We start from the raw sequence: 16,430 nt of genomic DNA, 5'->3' as shown, positions 1-16,430 counted from the left end.
TAGAGAGTCCTAGGTCGGAGCCACACCGGTTCTCTTGTGCTCATTGCTTGGTTTTTGCAGGCTCATCCGTGGGCGAACCGGGCATTGGAGGTTTTCACCCGCAACAGATCTGGCGCCGTCTGTGGGAATGACATCAGCAAGCATCATCGTTTCTACCAACTTCAAGAGCAACAATAATGATGCACACGAGGTCAGGGCGGCATGGCTCGATTTCCCGCACGGAAGAGCCACAACCCATTGGCAGACGAGGCGATCACCACCCCCTGAAGCCTCTCGACAGGGGATAAACAAAAGACCCCCTCGAGCAGGGGGTGGGTAGCCCATCATGGGCACCATTCCCCCACCAGAGGGTGGGAATGGGGGGGGTGTGCTAACCACGGCCGCGACTGACCGGGTACGGGCCGAGCTAAGCTTGGACGGGATAGGCCTACCAGCTCCGCCGCCCTTGCCGGAGAGTTTGGACCCCGAAGGCCCGGCAAATAATCAACAAGTTATGGACTTGCAGTTGCAGATGCTCCACACCAACGAGATGCTGCGCACCTTCATGAACCAGATGGCCCGAGGCGGGCTGATGGGCCAACCACTGGTCGCGCCCCCTCCAACCCCGGTCCGCGCAGAGAGAAACTTATAGCAAAATGGTGGCCGGCATAGGGCCGAGCCTAGCCGAGCCTCGTCCTCACACCTGTCTTGTCAGAAGACTCCACCTCCGCGCCCTAGTAGAGGCGCCCGGTGGGATGAGCAAGAGCATCGCTGAAGCCCGGGAATAGGGCAGGAAATCGAACCAGCCGGCTTGGTAGCGAGGAGGTCGGTATTTTCTGGATGGCTCGGAGAGGACGGACAGCCGAGGAGAGTCCGAGAACAAGGGAAAGAGCCGAATGAAAGGCGCGCTGCGAGATAAGGAGAAGGATCTCGTCATACCCCCCGGCATCAAAGCTCGCCTCCCCAAGAAAAACAACAGGGGAGCCCTCGTGGGTCCAACTTCCAGGAGGAAAGAAGAACAAGGAAGGATGGTGCGGACCGAGCTGACCAGAATGACCGACCACAACGGGGCGATCGACCCTACAGACCTCGGGCTGAAGAGCCGATTGACCGAGCACCTGAAATCGAGCTGGAGAGGCGGCTACGAGACTTGGCGGAGCAAGTAGAGGGGTTGAAGAAACAAGCAACCCCGGACGCCTATTCGTTGGTCGGAGTCACCCATATCCTCCTGAGATCATGATCGCGCCACTGTCGACCGGGTTTAAGCCTCCCCCGTTCGATCGATATGACGGGATGACCGACCCAATAGATCACATCAACTACTTTAATGCGATGATGACCATGTACGGAGGAACCGAGATCGTTTCTTGTCGAGCCTTCCCGGCATCCCTTATGGGCGCGGTGACCTCGTGGTTCTCCTGGTTGCCGCCGAACTCTATAACAAGCTTCGCTCAACTCTGTCGAGCCTTCGTCACGCGCTTCCAGAGTAGTATGAAACACAAGAAGACAACGATCAACCTCCTCAGCGTGAAGCAAAGGCCCGACGAGTCGATCCGAGCATTCGTCTCCCGCTTCAACAAGGAATCCTTAGACATCAAGGATTTGGATGAGGCAACGGCCCATACTGCTATGAGCAACGGGCTTGCCGACATGGACCTCATCAAGGACTTGGCCCGAAAGCCGACCAAAAACCTGGCCGAGCTCTTAGAGAGATGCAATGAATTTACAAATATGGCCGAGGTCCTCCAGGCCCGGAAGGGAAACGAAGGCCTACTCGATAAGAAAAGGCCGACAACAGACGACCGTAGGGAAGACAAATGGCCCAGGACGGATCGTCGAGCCGACAGGTCAGATCGAGCTCGGAGCCCCGATTATACCCCACTGAATACCTCGCGCAAGGAGATTTTGATGCAAATACAGGACGATGGGTACATCCGTCGACCCCGACCGATGCAAGCGGGGTCATCTCGAAATCCCAACAAATATTGTCAGTTCTACAAGGACACCGGTCATGACACCGAGGATTGTTATCAGCTAAAAAGAGAAATCGAAGAGCTGATAAAAGCGGATCATTTGAAGCGATATGTCAAAGGAGGTCGAGAAGAGCGTGGGGGTCGGCGGCCTGAAGAGCGGGATCAAAGATGAGCCGAGCCGAGGCCCAAAAATAGGCGAGTCGAATGAGATGAAGATAAAGTCCTAGCTGAGAAGAAAGAGGACGGGTCCGGGCCGAGTAGTGACAAGGGAGCTCCATATACACTATCCTCGGAGGGCCCAGGTAAGAGACCACTCGAAATGCTAAGGCAAACGCACGGTTCATCAGAGTTGCCGAGATGCCCACCAAGAAGCTCAAGCCAGCGGCGACGATCTCCTTCACCGAGTCTGACCTCGAAGGTATAAGTTTACCTCATGATGATGCTTTAGTGGTGCAGGTAGAAATTGCGAAGAGACCTGTTCACCGTGTATTGGTCGATACCAGCGCATCCGTGGACCTTATGTCACTAGAAGCGTACCGACAATTTGGCTTCGGCGACAAAGCGCTCAAGCCAGAAGGCACCTCACTTCACGGGTTCTCAGGAGCTGTCGCAACCATCAAGGGCTCAATTGATCTGCTGGTCACGATTGGGCAAGCTCCATCCCAGGCGACGATCCAAGTTAAATTCATGGTAGTACGGTCGATAGTAGCTTTTAACGCCATACTCGACCGTCCTTCATTGATCGCTCTCCAAGCCATCATCTCCCCGACACACTTAAAGATGAAGTTCCCCACCGAGAATGGTGTCGGTGAGGTCCGAGGTGACCAGAAGAAGGCGCGGGAGTGATACGCTACTTTTGTCAAGCAAAACAAGGGTAATGTCCGAGGAATGGCAATGTGCGTCGAACACCTCCCCGAGGATCAACTGGATGAGCTTATCGAGAGGAGAGGATGACCCGTGGAAGACCTGACCCCATTTCATCTAAGCGAAGATGACCCAGCAAAGGTGGTTCAGCTCGGATCATTACTGAATGAAAATCAAAGGAATCAGCTCAGAGCTTTCTTAAGGGCGAACGCCGATGTCTTTGCCTGGTCGACTGCCGATATGACGGGCATACCCAGGCATATAGCTGAACACCGGCTCCATGTAGATCCAGGTCAAAAACCAATCCGACAGAAGAGAAGGAACTACGCACTTGATCGATAAACCGCGATCAAAGAATAGGTGGAGAAGCTTCGCCAATCAGGGTTCATCCGAGAAGAAAAATTCCCGACCTGGTTGGCTAACGTCGTCATGGTCCCCAAACCGAACGGGAAGTGGAGAATGTGTGTCGACTACACCGACCTCAACAAGGCTTGTCCAAAAGATGAGTACCCGCTACCTAAAATCGACCTCTTGATCGACGCCACGGTAGGTCACAAGATGCTGAGTTTCATGGACGCGTATTCCAGCTACAACCAAATCATGATGCATGAGGAGGACGAGTCATACAAGGCATTCCAAACTGACCAAGAAAATTTTTGCTACAAGGTCATGCCGTTTGGATTGAAAAACACCGGAGCGACATACCAGGGGCTCGTGAACTATATATTCCGCGACCAGATCGGAAGAAACATGGAAGTCTACGTGGACGACATGTTGGTGAAAAGTTTGAAGGCCGAACACCACTTGGCCGACTTGGAAGAAGCCTTTGGCGTATTGAGGAATAACCAAATGAAGCTGAACCCCGCCAAGTGTGCATTTGGTGTGACCTCGGGAAAGTTCCTCGGCTTCATGGTCTCTGTGAGAGGCATCAAAGCCAATCCGACAAAAATCAGGGCCATCCAAGAGATGAGCCCTCCAAGGAATATCCAAGAAGTACAGAGGCTAAACGGACGAGTGGCGGCGTTGGCACTATTCATGTCAAGATCGGGCGACAAGTGCCTACCGTTCTTTAAAGCCCTAAAGAATATCCGGAACCCAAAGGACTTTATCTTGTCGGACGAATGCCAGAAAGCTTTTGAAGAGCAGAAAAAATATTTGGAGAACCCGCCTCTTCTCAGCCGACCCGAACCAAAAGAGGAGCTTCAAGTTTACTTAGCCCCTACCCCTGTAGCGGTCAGCGCAGTGTTGATTAGGGAAGAAAGTCGAACTCAAAGACCCATATACTACATCAGCCACGTTCTTGTCGATGCCGAGACAAGGTACTCCGGGTTAGAGAAAGTAGCGTTCGCTCTTGTTACGGCACAAGGAAACTAAGGCCGTACTTCCAAGCTCATCCGATCGCCGTACTGACCGACCAGCCACTCAAGAAGATATTGCACAAACCCGATGTATCGGGGCGACTGATCACCTGGGCGGTTGACCTGAGTGAATACGATATAAGCTATCGTCCGAGGACGATGATAAAAGGATAAGCCCTTGCCGACTTCATCACCGAATGCACAGGGCCCGACCTTAAAGTCGGGGAAGAAAAGACAGTAGAAGAGGTCGGGGCTACGGCCGACCCGACTTAGACCATGAATGTCGACGGCTCAAGCAACTTTGGAGGCAGCAGGGCCGGCCTGATACTGGTAAGCCCCAAAGGGTTTCTGATCCAATATGCCCTGAGGTTCAAATTTCCCATCTCGAACAACGAGGCCGAGTATGAAGCCCTCCTAGCTGGACTTCGAGTCAGCAAAGCAATGGGCATAAAACAGTTGAAGGTGTGAGGAGACTCCCAACTCGTGGTCAACCAGGTCAATGGAGACTATGAGGTGAAAGACGAAAGGATGATAGCTTACCTGAGCCGAGCACGAGATCTGATTTCCGAACTCGAGCACTTTGAGATGACTCGAATACCGAGAAAAGAGAATGCCACGACTGACTCATTGTCCAGGTTGGTCGAGGCCGACCTCCAATATTTGAGCCGATCAGTATATATAGAAATCTTGAAGAAGCCCTCCTTACAAGAAGAAAGTGTAAAGCACATTGAAGAGGACGGACCGACCTGGTTGGACCCCATTGTCAACTACTTGGAGAATGACCTGCTCCCGGAGAACCGAGACGAAGCAAGAAAGGTCAAGATCTAAGCTGCCAAGTACACCATGATCGACGGAGTGCTCTACAAAAGAGCAATCTCGACCCCCCATTCTCCGTTGCCTTGGATCGAAAGGAGCCGAGTATGCCTTGGCCGAGGTGCATGAGGGAATATGCAGGAGTCACATGGGTGACCGAGCTCTTGCATACAAGATAGTTCGGCAAGGATTCTATTGGCCAAGAATGCAAGAAGAGGCCATGAGGTATGTGAAGACGTGCGAGAAGTGTCAACTGTTTGCACCAATCCCAAGTCGGCCAGCAACAAAGTCGACCTCAATGCTGAGCCCAATCCCTTTCGCTATGTGGGGAATGGATATTCTCGGAGATTTCACCCCGGCATTGGGAAACAGGAAGTACGTGGTAGTGGCGATCGATTAATTCACCAAGTGGGTCGATGTTATACCCATACCCCGGGATATAATTAAATATTATTTCTTCTCGTGACGTGTAGATACCATTGCCATGTATCTTTGGTGACTGTTCTCCATGATGGTCAAACCTAGCTACAAAATCGTTGACCACGATGCGGGTTTGCACTGTGGAGGAAAGATTCCTCAACCGCCGATGGGGAAAGTTCGTTGACGGCGACTTGTCGACTACCCTCCAAGTACCAGCCTGGGAAGCGAGGAGTTCAGGAGAGAGAATCCTGGACCGTCACCTCAATTGGATAATTCGTTCCTTGACGAGCTTGGCAGGGCCGTGGCGAAGCTATTCGGGGTCATGGGTGATAAACCGTGACAGGGGAAAAGTAAGTTCTGGCCTCAAGTCTTATTATTTATTCTTCCCTTGATGACCTCGAAGTGCGGGTCCAGGCCTGAACCGTTCGAGCTATTTCATGAGAGAAGGGAATATTTTAAGTTCGGGTCCCACTTACCTTTGGAAAGTACATTGGGGACTTATACCCATCTCATATGAACCCATCTAGGAATGGGCTTTTCCCTAATTAAAGTTGTGGGCAGGCCCATTTAACCTATTGACCCAATGATGGGTTATTCTATCCACTTACCCACATAGAACTAATGGGTCGAACCATTAAACCTCATGACCCATTTGACTAGAGGTACCCAAATACCCATTTATTATAAATGAGTCCAAGAGGGAGAGAGAGAACATTACTTCTCCTTCATCATTCTCATCTACCCTAAATCGTGGAGGAGAGAAAGAGGAGAGAAAGAGGAGGAGGAAGGTGGAGAGGCTTGGTGGAAGGTGGAGACCCCATCTCTTGGGCCATAAATCATGGAGCTCTCTCATCTTGGGGGTAGGTAAGCTATTGAAGCTTCTTCCTTCTTCTATTTCGGATTTTAAAAGGGGTTGGGTAATGGGAGAGATTGACCTAGAGCTCTCTTGGAACCTAGGAAGTCGATGGAGCCTTAAAGCCTAAGCTATGGTGGAGTTATTTCACTCCATTATGAGCTCTAATGTATGGGTTCTCATTTCCATTTGAGAGATTTGAGGTTTGGACCCTATTATGCTTAGGTTAGGTTCTTCTCGGTTCCTTTTCTTGAACCTATTGTGATTGAATGGACCTAGAGAGGTCTTAGGACCCTAATGAGCTTAGGATGGAGTTTCCTAGATGTTCTTATGCTTTAAAACCACTTGAAAATGGAGTCCTTGGAGGGTGATCCTTTGGATTTTGGACACAAGGTGTGAGGATTTACATGTGGTTTCGGACCGGCAAGAAACCACCCCGAAATTACCTCCCCGAGAAGGTCCCTGTGAAGCTCGGTTTATGGGTGGTTTCGGTTTTACGAAACCACATCACGCAACCGACCTTGACTAAAACTGTCCGAACCCCTGGTTTCCTAGGATTTACACTCGGTTTCAGTTTTTACGAAACCACATCTCGCAACCGACCTTGACTAAAACATCTCGAAACCCCGGTTTCCTAGGATTTACATGTGGTTGCGAATTTGGGCATGAAACCACTCCTGCAACCACTTTGTTTCTAAAACCTTATACTTAAGTGATTATGGGAGACCTTTTGGGGATCCTTTCCCTTCGCTCGTTTAACCTTATTTCACTCTTTGTTTAGGTTAATATATTCATCTTGTGGCTTATTGCTTGATCGAGGCGACAACCGATAATCTTGGTGCTTACGTATACGTTGTGAGTGGGTTTGGTTGTTTGGGCTTGTTATTATTATTGCATTATATATTATGTACTCATTATAATTAATAAGCATGTTTGCGCATATTGCATAATTTTATATCTATTTGTTTTAATGTTGATTGGTAATGTTGTACCTTGATGGGTCTCGGTGCGGTGGGTACGGTCAAACCCCGAACACTATATACATTTATGAAGAAATTATGTTGAATGTCATGTTGAATCGATGCGCCGTGCGTCTTGGTAACAGGCACTAAACCGGATGAAAAGTTGATGCGCCGGATTACCTCTCGGGGCGATAGGACTTGCATGTAGTATATTTGTGGCTAGGATTTCACACCCTTATGCTACGACCCTTACCAACAGGGGTTTAGGTGTTGGGTAATCGATGCCGGATTCTGTGGAGGTGAGAGAGGCTAGTCATGGTAGTATTGGTTATCGAGGGTGCCACTTGAGTGGTCTTGGAGGCTTCGATCGGCGTAGGTCCCACGTGACAATTGAGGTTTCATTGTGGCGATAAGTTAAGTGACCCACGATGTCTCCGAGTTGTCACGATGTATATGCCATTGACTTAGTTGTTTGTTAGGTAGAAAAATGGACTTAACATGTGCATGCATCATTGGACTATGTGAATTGCGTGTTTGTGCATCCCCATCCCCTCATCGCTCGGTGGAGCTAACCCCCTCGTGCGCACATTTTTTTTAGATTATGATGCGGTGACGGATATCTCGCGGGACTTGGAGTTCAGCCCTCGGGATACGATGAGATTGGTGAGGAGGAACCGGAGGCCGTGTTTGAGGAACATGGCGACGGGTGTCCTTGCGATGATTGTGCCTACGGGCGTGAGGATATTCGGGACTTGATCCCTTTTGATTTGCTTTTGAGGCTAAGGCCTATATTGAAACATTTATTGTTATACCATTTTGATAGTTATTAGATGGTCATTGGAAATGTAACTAATTCTTGTATTTATCATCTAGCCTTTGAACATCTTGTAACTATTCGATTATACGCTCCGCAATACTCTTGATCCTTGGAATGTAATATTCCCTCTTTTTCCGCATTCTAATATTATATTGTGTTAATATTGGTTATGGTCGTGCGTTGGGACACCGTGTATGCGTGATCCGGGGCGTTTAGTAGGATGACACGCGTCGTCCTAGTCACCCTTTATATGATATTATATTCCTTGTCTGGAATAGGGGCGTGACAGTCGAGGCTGAGCCCCTTGCAACCATCACCGAGAAGAACATGGAGAAATTCTTTCGAGATAAGGTCATCTACCGGTTCGGGCTACCGAAAGTGCTCATCACAGATAATGGCACGTAATTCAAAAAACCTGGCCTTCCGAGAGTTCTGCGAACACTTCTACATTGACTTCCGATCCGTCTTAGTAGCTCATCCGCAAGCAAATGGACAAGTAGAAGTGTCCAATCGAACACTACTCGTCGGCAATAGGAGAAGGTTAGATGAGGCCAAAGGAAGATGGGTGGAAGAGCTCCCAAGTGTCCTATGGGCATATAGGACGACAGTAAGAACACCAACCGGGGAGAGTTCTTTTCGCCTCGCTTATGGGACCGAAGCCCTCGCCCCGGTCGAAGTTATGGCATCGTCGTACCAACTTTGATGAGAAGACCTATGAAGATGGTCTGAGAGCCAACCTTGACTTCCTCGACGAAGTTTGAGAAAATGCCCTACTCCGGAACATGGCATACCAATAGAGGACGACAAAGTACTACGACTCAAGAGTAAAAGAGCGGCACTTCCGTCAAGGGGATCTTATCCTCAGAAAGCTTAGCGCGTCCCAGCCAAGGCAGCAAGGAAAGTTAGCACCAAATTGGGAAGGCCCGTACATAGTCTCCAAGCAAATTCGCCCTGGCACGTATCGCTTGCAGACTCCGGGGGGCAAGAAGGTACCGAGACCTTGGAACTCGGAAAATTTGAAGAAATTTTTTCAGTAACATCCATAAGTATTCTGCTCGGCAAGGTTTTGGACGAGCATATGTGTATTCGGCTTCAACTCCGACATTTGATTCAATTAAACAAAGTCTTTCTCCACCACTTAACGTATTTGCAAGCTCCTAAACCAAGTCGTAAGACTAGTCCTCATAGACCTGGCCGACCTCGAAGACCGACCCTCATAGGTCGGCAACCAAGTCGTAAGACCGGTCCTCATAGACCTGGCCGACCTCGAAGATCGACCCTCATAGGTCGGCAACCAAGTCGTAAGACCAATCCTCATAGACCTGGCCGACCTCGAAGATCGACCCTCATAGGTCGGCAACCAAGTCGTAAGACCAGTCCTCATAGACCTGGCCGACCTCAAGACGACCCTCATAGGTTGGCCGTAAAACGTATCCTCATAGACCTGGCGCACCTCGAAGATCGACCCTCATGCAGGTCGGCAACCAAGTTGTAAGACCAGTCCTCATAGACTTGGCCGACCTCGAAGACCGACCCTCATAGGTCGGCAACCAAGTCGTAAGATCGGTCCTCATAGACCTGGCCGACCTCGAAGATCGACCCTCATAGGTCGGCAGCAAGGTCGTAAGACCGGTCCTCATAGACCTGGCCGACCTCTCAAGAGCAAACTCCCCCCTTGGCCAAGCCTAACAAAGTTTGAAACTAAGCTAAGGCATTTCGCTCGGCCATGAAGGCTGCTCGGCCACGCGCCCGCTTATATGATAGCATGTCCAATCGGACCGATGGGAATGGTGAATTAACCAACCAAAGCAAGGATCACATTGAACTCGGGCATGGCATGGCCGAGCCGCCGACCACGCGAAGCATTTGTAAAAAAGAGACAAGTTCCTAAGCTCGGCTAGCAAAACGACTCGGCAGTTCGGCCACAACCTCAAATACAACAACGTACACAAGAAAGAGAAGGTTAAGAGTGCTGAGCTAAAATACTTGGACAAATTAAATTCTGACAAAAATAGATTTTTTCATTCATTATAAGCCGACTGCTTGGCACGATTACAAGATGGGCAGTTCAGCCCCCAAAACAAAAAAAACAAAAAATAACAATAAACAAAATTTTACATCTCAATCTCCTCGACGTTGGACTTGGAGGAGACCTCGGCGGTATCCACGGCAGTAGGCTTGGCAGGGGGTCTTGGGGTTCAGCGTCAAGAGGGAAGATGTCGGCCTGTGTAGGTACCTCAAGGGGCAGAGCCTGGGTGACCTCGGCTCCCTCATCATCTCCCAACTCCCCGGCAAAGGTAGTCATGTCGTCATCAAAACGTGAGAGATTGAGCTCAGGATAAACCGCCTTGATCTCGGCCAAGAGATCAGCCCAGCCTACCTCAAAGCCTTCGGCGAAGGGAGGTTTCCTGATCTTGTGACACACATCAGCGTACTCCTTTGATTGGAGATAGTCACTGATCGCCTCGCCCCGAGCTGTAGCCAGGTCCTCCTTGGCCTTCTCCCTCACCTCGGCAAGCTGAGCCTGCAGAGCCCGGACCTTTTCTTTCTGCCTGATCACCTCGGCCTGAGAGCTCTCCACTTCGGCCTCGGTAGCAGTAAGCCTCTCTTGGGTCTCCCGACGCCTCTGAATGGCATCCTGGTAAGCCTTCTTGCACTGGACGCCCAAGGAGTGGTTCTCGATCAGGAGTTGCTCAAAGCGAAGCATGGTCTCCACTGCCTTGGCGAAGCCCTGCAAAAAAAACATGAGAACAAAAGTCAGCTAGACTACACAGGTCGAACCTAATCACAAGAGCCGACCAAGAAACTCACCATGTTGAAATCCTGAAACAGCGTGGAGAGTAGCTCAGGGTCAAACAGCGCCTCAAGCTTCTCCCTGTTAGTCGGCAGCCGACCTACGTCCAACCATTCTTTGGTATGAGCGGCCGACGTCAATGCCGAGTCCACGGGGAAGAGGCACTAGGTCGGCCTCACAGGAACGTTGCTGGCAGAGGCCCTCCCTAAGACATATCGGGAAATGTTGGGGGGTGAAGCCACGGGCGAAAGGCCACCACTCGTTAGATTGACCGAGAGCTTCTGACGCTTGGTGTTTTTCGGTGGGCTCCTCTTGCCTTTTCGGCCTTTCCCTTTCCTCGGAGACCCCGCTGGGCCCGTACTCTTCTCGGCCTCAAGGCCGACCACAGCATCTGACGGGCCTGGCATCACGGCCTTGCCCTTGGGGGCCTTGGAGGACTCACCCCGGGACTTTTTCTCTGCATTTTTCTTCCTTCGGTCCGCAAGGGTCTCGGCCCTTAGCCGAGCTGTATCCATAGGGGGAATGTGGCCGACCACTGCAAGAGAAACCGAGAACATAAAAAATGAGTTAAAAAAAGAAAAGAAGACTAAGTAAAAGGGTCAGCTCGGACAACAGAGACGGACTCGGCTCGGGCTCCTACCAAGGGTCATATGCCACCTCTGAAGAAACCCCTTATCCTGAAGCTGGAGGACATCGAAGGGTGGACGCTGGAGGATTAGGTCAAGCGAGGTCATCTCGTTCTCGGTCAGGGGTAGTACCCTGTTGACATAATTCAAATGGATCTCCTTCTACTCGGCTCGGAGAGGGTTGTTCGGGATCGAAGCAAAGAAGAAGCGGGGCTTCCACTGCTTATTGAAGCTCGGCGTGCCAACCAAAAACTTGTGGCCGCCCAGGGACGCACTCTTCCCAGATCAGCGGCTGAAATAATACCACCCCTTTTCTGGAGACTTCTTCAAGAAGAAGAGCCAAGAGAAGAGCGCCACGCTTGCGCCTCGGCCCATCTCACAAAATAGGGAGTAGAAGCCGTACACGGCCAGCCAAGAGTTCGGCACCAGCTGACCAGGAGACAGGTGGAAGTGGTCCAAGATCTGGTCCACCAGCTGGCCCTCCGCTCCCGGTCCCGGGGCCACCCCTTCGAGCCAAGAAGAGGCGAGGGGGCGGCGCCGGCCCTCCACGGCCAGAGGGGCACCGGCCGGGCGTGGAGGGTGGTCAAGTCGGTCCACGGCCGAGGACGGGGAGCCTGAACGCGTACTTGAAAGGCGTCTCGTACAAAGCCACCTCGTCGGGCTTGATGAAGCAGGCCATCTCCCCAGGGTTAGGAGCTCGGAGCTGAATGTCCTCGGGGATGGCATAGGTCGTCCTCAAATAGTCAAGGTCGGCCTCCGTGATCGTGCTCGGAACGGTGCCAACACTACCTTCCTCGAGCTCAGGGGCGTCAGCGGATGAGTTGACCGAGCCAACCCCCACTTCAGACGAATCTCCCTCACTTGATCCCTCATCGGATGAGGACGACCTAGAGTTCTCGGCTCGATCTGCGATGATTGGGTGGGCCGCGTGGTCGAACTCCAGGAGTAACGAAGGCTCGGCCACCTCGGCCTGACGAAGCTCTACTACATCGGGCTCATCCGAGGTCGAGCCCAACAAGTCTATGGTGGGAGAACGAGCGGGGAGCTCTCGGCTCGAACTCGCGCCCTCTGCCGCCCCGGTGAACAGCTCGCCCATAGGACTACTACCAACTGACATACTGGGTGGAGAAGACTTACTGGTTGAAGAAGAGCTAAGGATGAGCTGAGCCCGAACGAAGGAAAGGCCGAGCTGATCACGAACCAGTAAATATCGAGCGCTACAGAGCTGAAGAATCCGAGCTTGTCGAGAAGTCAATAACTTAGATTAGTGAAGAATGAATAGTTAGGAGTCGCCTATTTATAATCCTTGGGTTGTATTGATCCAACGGCCGAGCAGAGCTCAGCATAATTCAATGGCCCAGATCAAAGGACGTTTTGAATTCCTGAGCCTGCCATAATGACTCTGCTGACGTGGCACTGACACCCAACCGTCAGACCGTGCAACGTCAAATCCGTGGCAAAAAATAAGCTCAGCTCGACCGCAAAAATCTTCCAGACAAGCAGACCTGGAAACTTCACTCATCAATGCCGAGCTGACCCCTGATGAGTGGGGGGGCCTATGATGAGGCATAAAACACCCCACCTATCAGAGGCTGCCACATGGCCGACCCGACCTCAGTCCGAGAATCGAATTGGGCCGAGCAGGAAACCGGGCCGACCCCATCTACGATAAGTCACCGGACAGAACCAGACTCGCGCAAGCTAGCCGGTGGCTGAGGCCGAGCTCATACAGGTCAGCCATAGACTCCTGGCCGAGCTTACGGCCGAGACCAACCCCTTGGGCCGACCTCCCTTGCCGACCTCCCTTGCCCTCCTCCACTGAAGCTGCCATAACGCCCCACCGGGGATCTCCTGGCCACGTCAACGCATCCCGAGAATCACGGGATAAGGATCGAGCCACGATCCCAGCGCAACACGGAATCGCACTCTACATGGACTCTTACCTTAATAAGAGCCCGACCCCAAAAATAGCTCTCCACTCCGCTCTACGCAAGAGAACCTTTCGAAAGAAGGATTCCTACCATACTAGGACTCTCCCAACCGCCTCATCTCATCCTCACTCTATAAATACCCAGGTATGGAGCACCATTCCTCATCTTGCTTTTACTACGCAGTTATGCTGTTGCATTGGAGACCTGACTTGAGCATCGGAGAGTCCTAGGCCGGAGCCACACCGGCTCTCTTGTGCTCATCGCTTGATTTTTGTAGGCTCATCCGTGGGCGAATCGGGCATCGGAGGTTTTGACCCGCAACAGATAGTAACAAATGATATCAGGTTGCGATGCGATTTCTCTTATAGAGTCCACAATTTAGGGTTTTGAGTATTTGGGGAAGAAAGGGGAATATTCCTTTGATTCCTTCTAATTGTACCATGAAAAATTAATTAATAAATAATAATGTTAGTGAGGGTAACTTAGTCATTCTACCATATCAAAGGCAGAATGGTCTAACCATGTACAAAAAAGGCCAGGCGTTTGAACAAATCACATAGAGTTGCCCCTACTTGCCAGTGCACGGATAGATAGGGCGGGCGAAGCGGCAAGGGATGGATGTCTGAGCGGTTGAAAGAGTCGGTCTTGAAAATCGAAGTATTGATAAGAATACTGGGGGTTCGAATCCCTATCCATCCGCGAGGTCATAAGTTCTCTCTTGCGTTGTCTATAGATAAGAACGAATCGGATCGACTCGACTGATATGTTAGATGGAATGGGTAGACAGTGGAGGTTCTTGTGTTAAGATTTAGTTAGGACTTAGTCTCCCTTTTGTTATCTTCCTCCCCCTCATAAGAAGGGTCGGGTGGAATACCTTTGGGAGCTAAGTCGAAGATCTCAGTGGCTCCCAGACTAATGGACTTGATTAGAGTGTTATAAAGTTCAAAAAATAGGGGTGTATTTAAAATTAGTGAAAGCTCAGGGGTTCATTTGAACTTATAGACAATTTGAGGGGAGCATTTGAAAAAACCCCTTTTATTTTGGGAGAGAACAATCAAGATATATCACATCAAAGCACCATTGAGTGACTAAGTTCGATTCCTCCGTATATATCAATAGATGAACGTAGCCAACCACTTGTCTTATTTTTACCGTTTACAAAGGGAGAAGGGGGATTTATTTAAACAAAATTAAAATATGATTGCCTTTGAGATGTACTCACCTATTGGTGCGTGCAGATGATTCGCTCTCTGTTGACTTGTTAACTTTCTAATAACAGAGATGTGGCAATACAGATCGTACAGTGCCCTCAAGCTGCCCAATGGGCGTGAAGCAGCACAAACCCTGGCCAATATCACCTTTGTACCTGCGACCCCAAACTACCAGCCTGTCCCTAACCCACGCTCCCCACCTCTCAACCCCAAGCCACCACCTTGTCCTATCCTATAGCGCCACCCCTGAACCTGCATCTGGCGGATTTAAAAATAAAAAAAGTTGCAGGCCGGCAACGATTTTTGTCAAGGGTTTATCTCCTGGGAATGGATTAATTGCCTTGTGTTGTAACAAGGTGATTGGCTCAATTAACTTTTTTTCTGGTAATATTGGGTCAATTGACTTGATTATAACAAATTGTAGCCCCTCCGAGTTGATTTCTAGAGCACAAATTGATGTTTTGTTTCAAGAGGAGAAGAAGAAATTGAAAAAAAAAAAAACAAAAAACAAAATTAAAAGAGGACTTGCAACAGAGGTTGAAGAAGAAGAATCCCATCCCTTATGGTTTTGAATTGATTTGGGAAAGAAGATGGGTGATGGGGGAATTTGTTCACCCACCACTAAAACTATACATGGGCTTTGGGGCAATTTCTTTAAAAACAAATACCAAAGAGAGCTTTAGTGTTTTGTAGTGCATTTACACCATGTGATTTATTTTAAAGAAATTAGTTTTTTTAGTCGGGAGTATGATCTACACCAGCACTACCATGTGTCTATCTCTCTCCTTCTCAAAACAAATTGGCAAACGTGTCTTTTCATATGGGAAAGAGAGATAGACTAGTGGGAGTGTGGTATATTGGAGAGAGCTTTGCCCTTTATTTTAAGTTGTTTTTATTTCTTCATTTACAATTTTGGGCCTAAATATCGTAGTTCAGGTCTTGCAACATCTTTCTTGGTTGAATTTAAAAAATAGGATAAATTACATGTCACCCTTTGGTTTTCAAATGAAACTCAGATCACCCCCTGATTTTTTGAAAAAACTCAAATCTACCCTTGGTTTAGACCCCAATATGATAAATTAGTCCCTACCATTAATTTTAATTTTATGCTGTTAAGTGATGATGTCAACCACTTAAATAAATTTAAATCCCTAAACTACCCTTGACATTCAAACATAGAATTTAAAGGGTAGTATTGTAAATTTAATTCTAATGTTTTAGTACAAGGGTAAAATAATCCTTTGACACCAATAAATAACAGCAGACTAATGCCGATACTGTAGAGGGGTGATTTGAGTTTTTTCAAAAATCAAGGGGTGATTTGAGTTTCGTTTGAAAATAGGGAGTGATGTGTAATTTACCCTAAAAAATAAGTTCGTTCTCAATTGGACTCAAAACTGTTAACTCAGGCCGACACAAAAAATGAAACCGAAAACCAGAACTGTTTATTAATGGGTAAAATACTCGTACCCCCTGTAATGCACCCAATATTCCTCGTACCCCCCTAAGCTTCTGATAAGTCCACGTACCACCTCTGCTTTACCCCCCTAATGCCATTTAAGTCCACACCAAGTGTTAAACGCTAAAAAATGATCAAACTACCCTTTCTTCTATCTTTTCTAAAATTTGAAAAGACCTATTTGCTAAAATTTGAAAATACCAAACTACCCTCATCTTCCCCAAACTACCCTTTCTTCTCCTAAAGAGGGTACTTAAGGAGAAGAGGGAGAAGAAGAGTTTTACTCACCAAGAGGTTCTGTTGGTAGTAAGGAGAGCCCAATTCTTACAGGTTCGAGCTCAAGAAGAGTGTTTTAAGCTGTGGTTGCATT

At 49.3% G+C, this 16,430-nt stretch overlaps 1 long non-coding RNA gene across 1 annotated transcript; it reads left to right on the top strand.

Moving 5' to 3' along the window:
- The first annotated feature begins 6,452 nt into the window (after nt 1-6,452).
- Nucleotides 6,453-16,421, top strand: LOC122641839. Its single transcript, XR_006329970.1, has 3 exons — nt 6,453-6,463; nt 14,059-14,068; nt 16,307-16,421. It is a non-coding gene; the product is annotated as an uncharacterized LOC122641839 (long non-coding RNA).
- The last annotated feature ends 9 nt before the right edge of the window (nt 16,422-16,430 follow it).

This window comes from Telopea speciosissima, chromosome 10, assembly GCF_018873765.1.
Source record: "Telopea speciosissima isolate NSW1024214 ecotype Mountain lineage chromosome 10, Tspe_v1, whole genome shotgun sequence".
NCBI classification, from domain to species: domain Eukaryota; kingdom Viridiplantae; phylum Streptophyta; class Magnoliopsida; order Proteales; family Proteaceae; genus Telopea; species Telopea speciosissima.
This window is presented reverse-complemented; position numbering and strand designations above follow the sequence as displayed.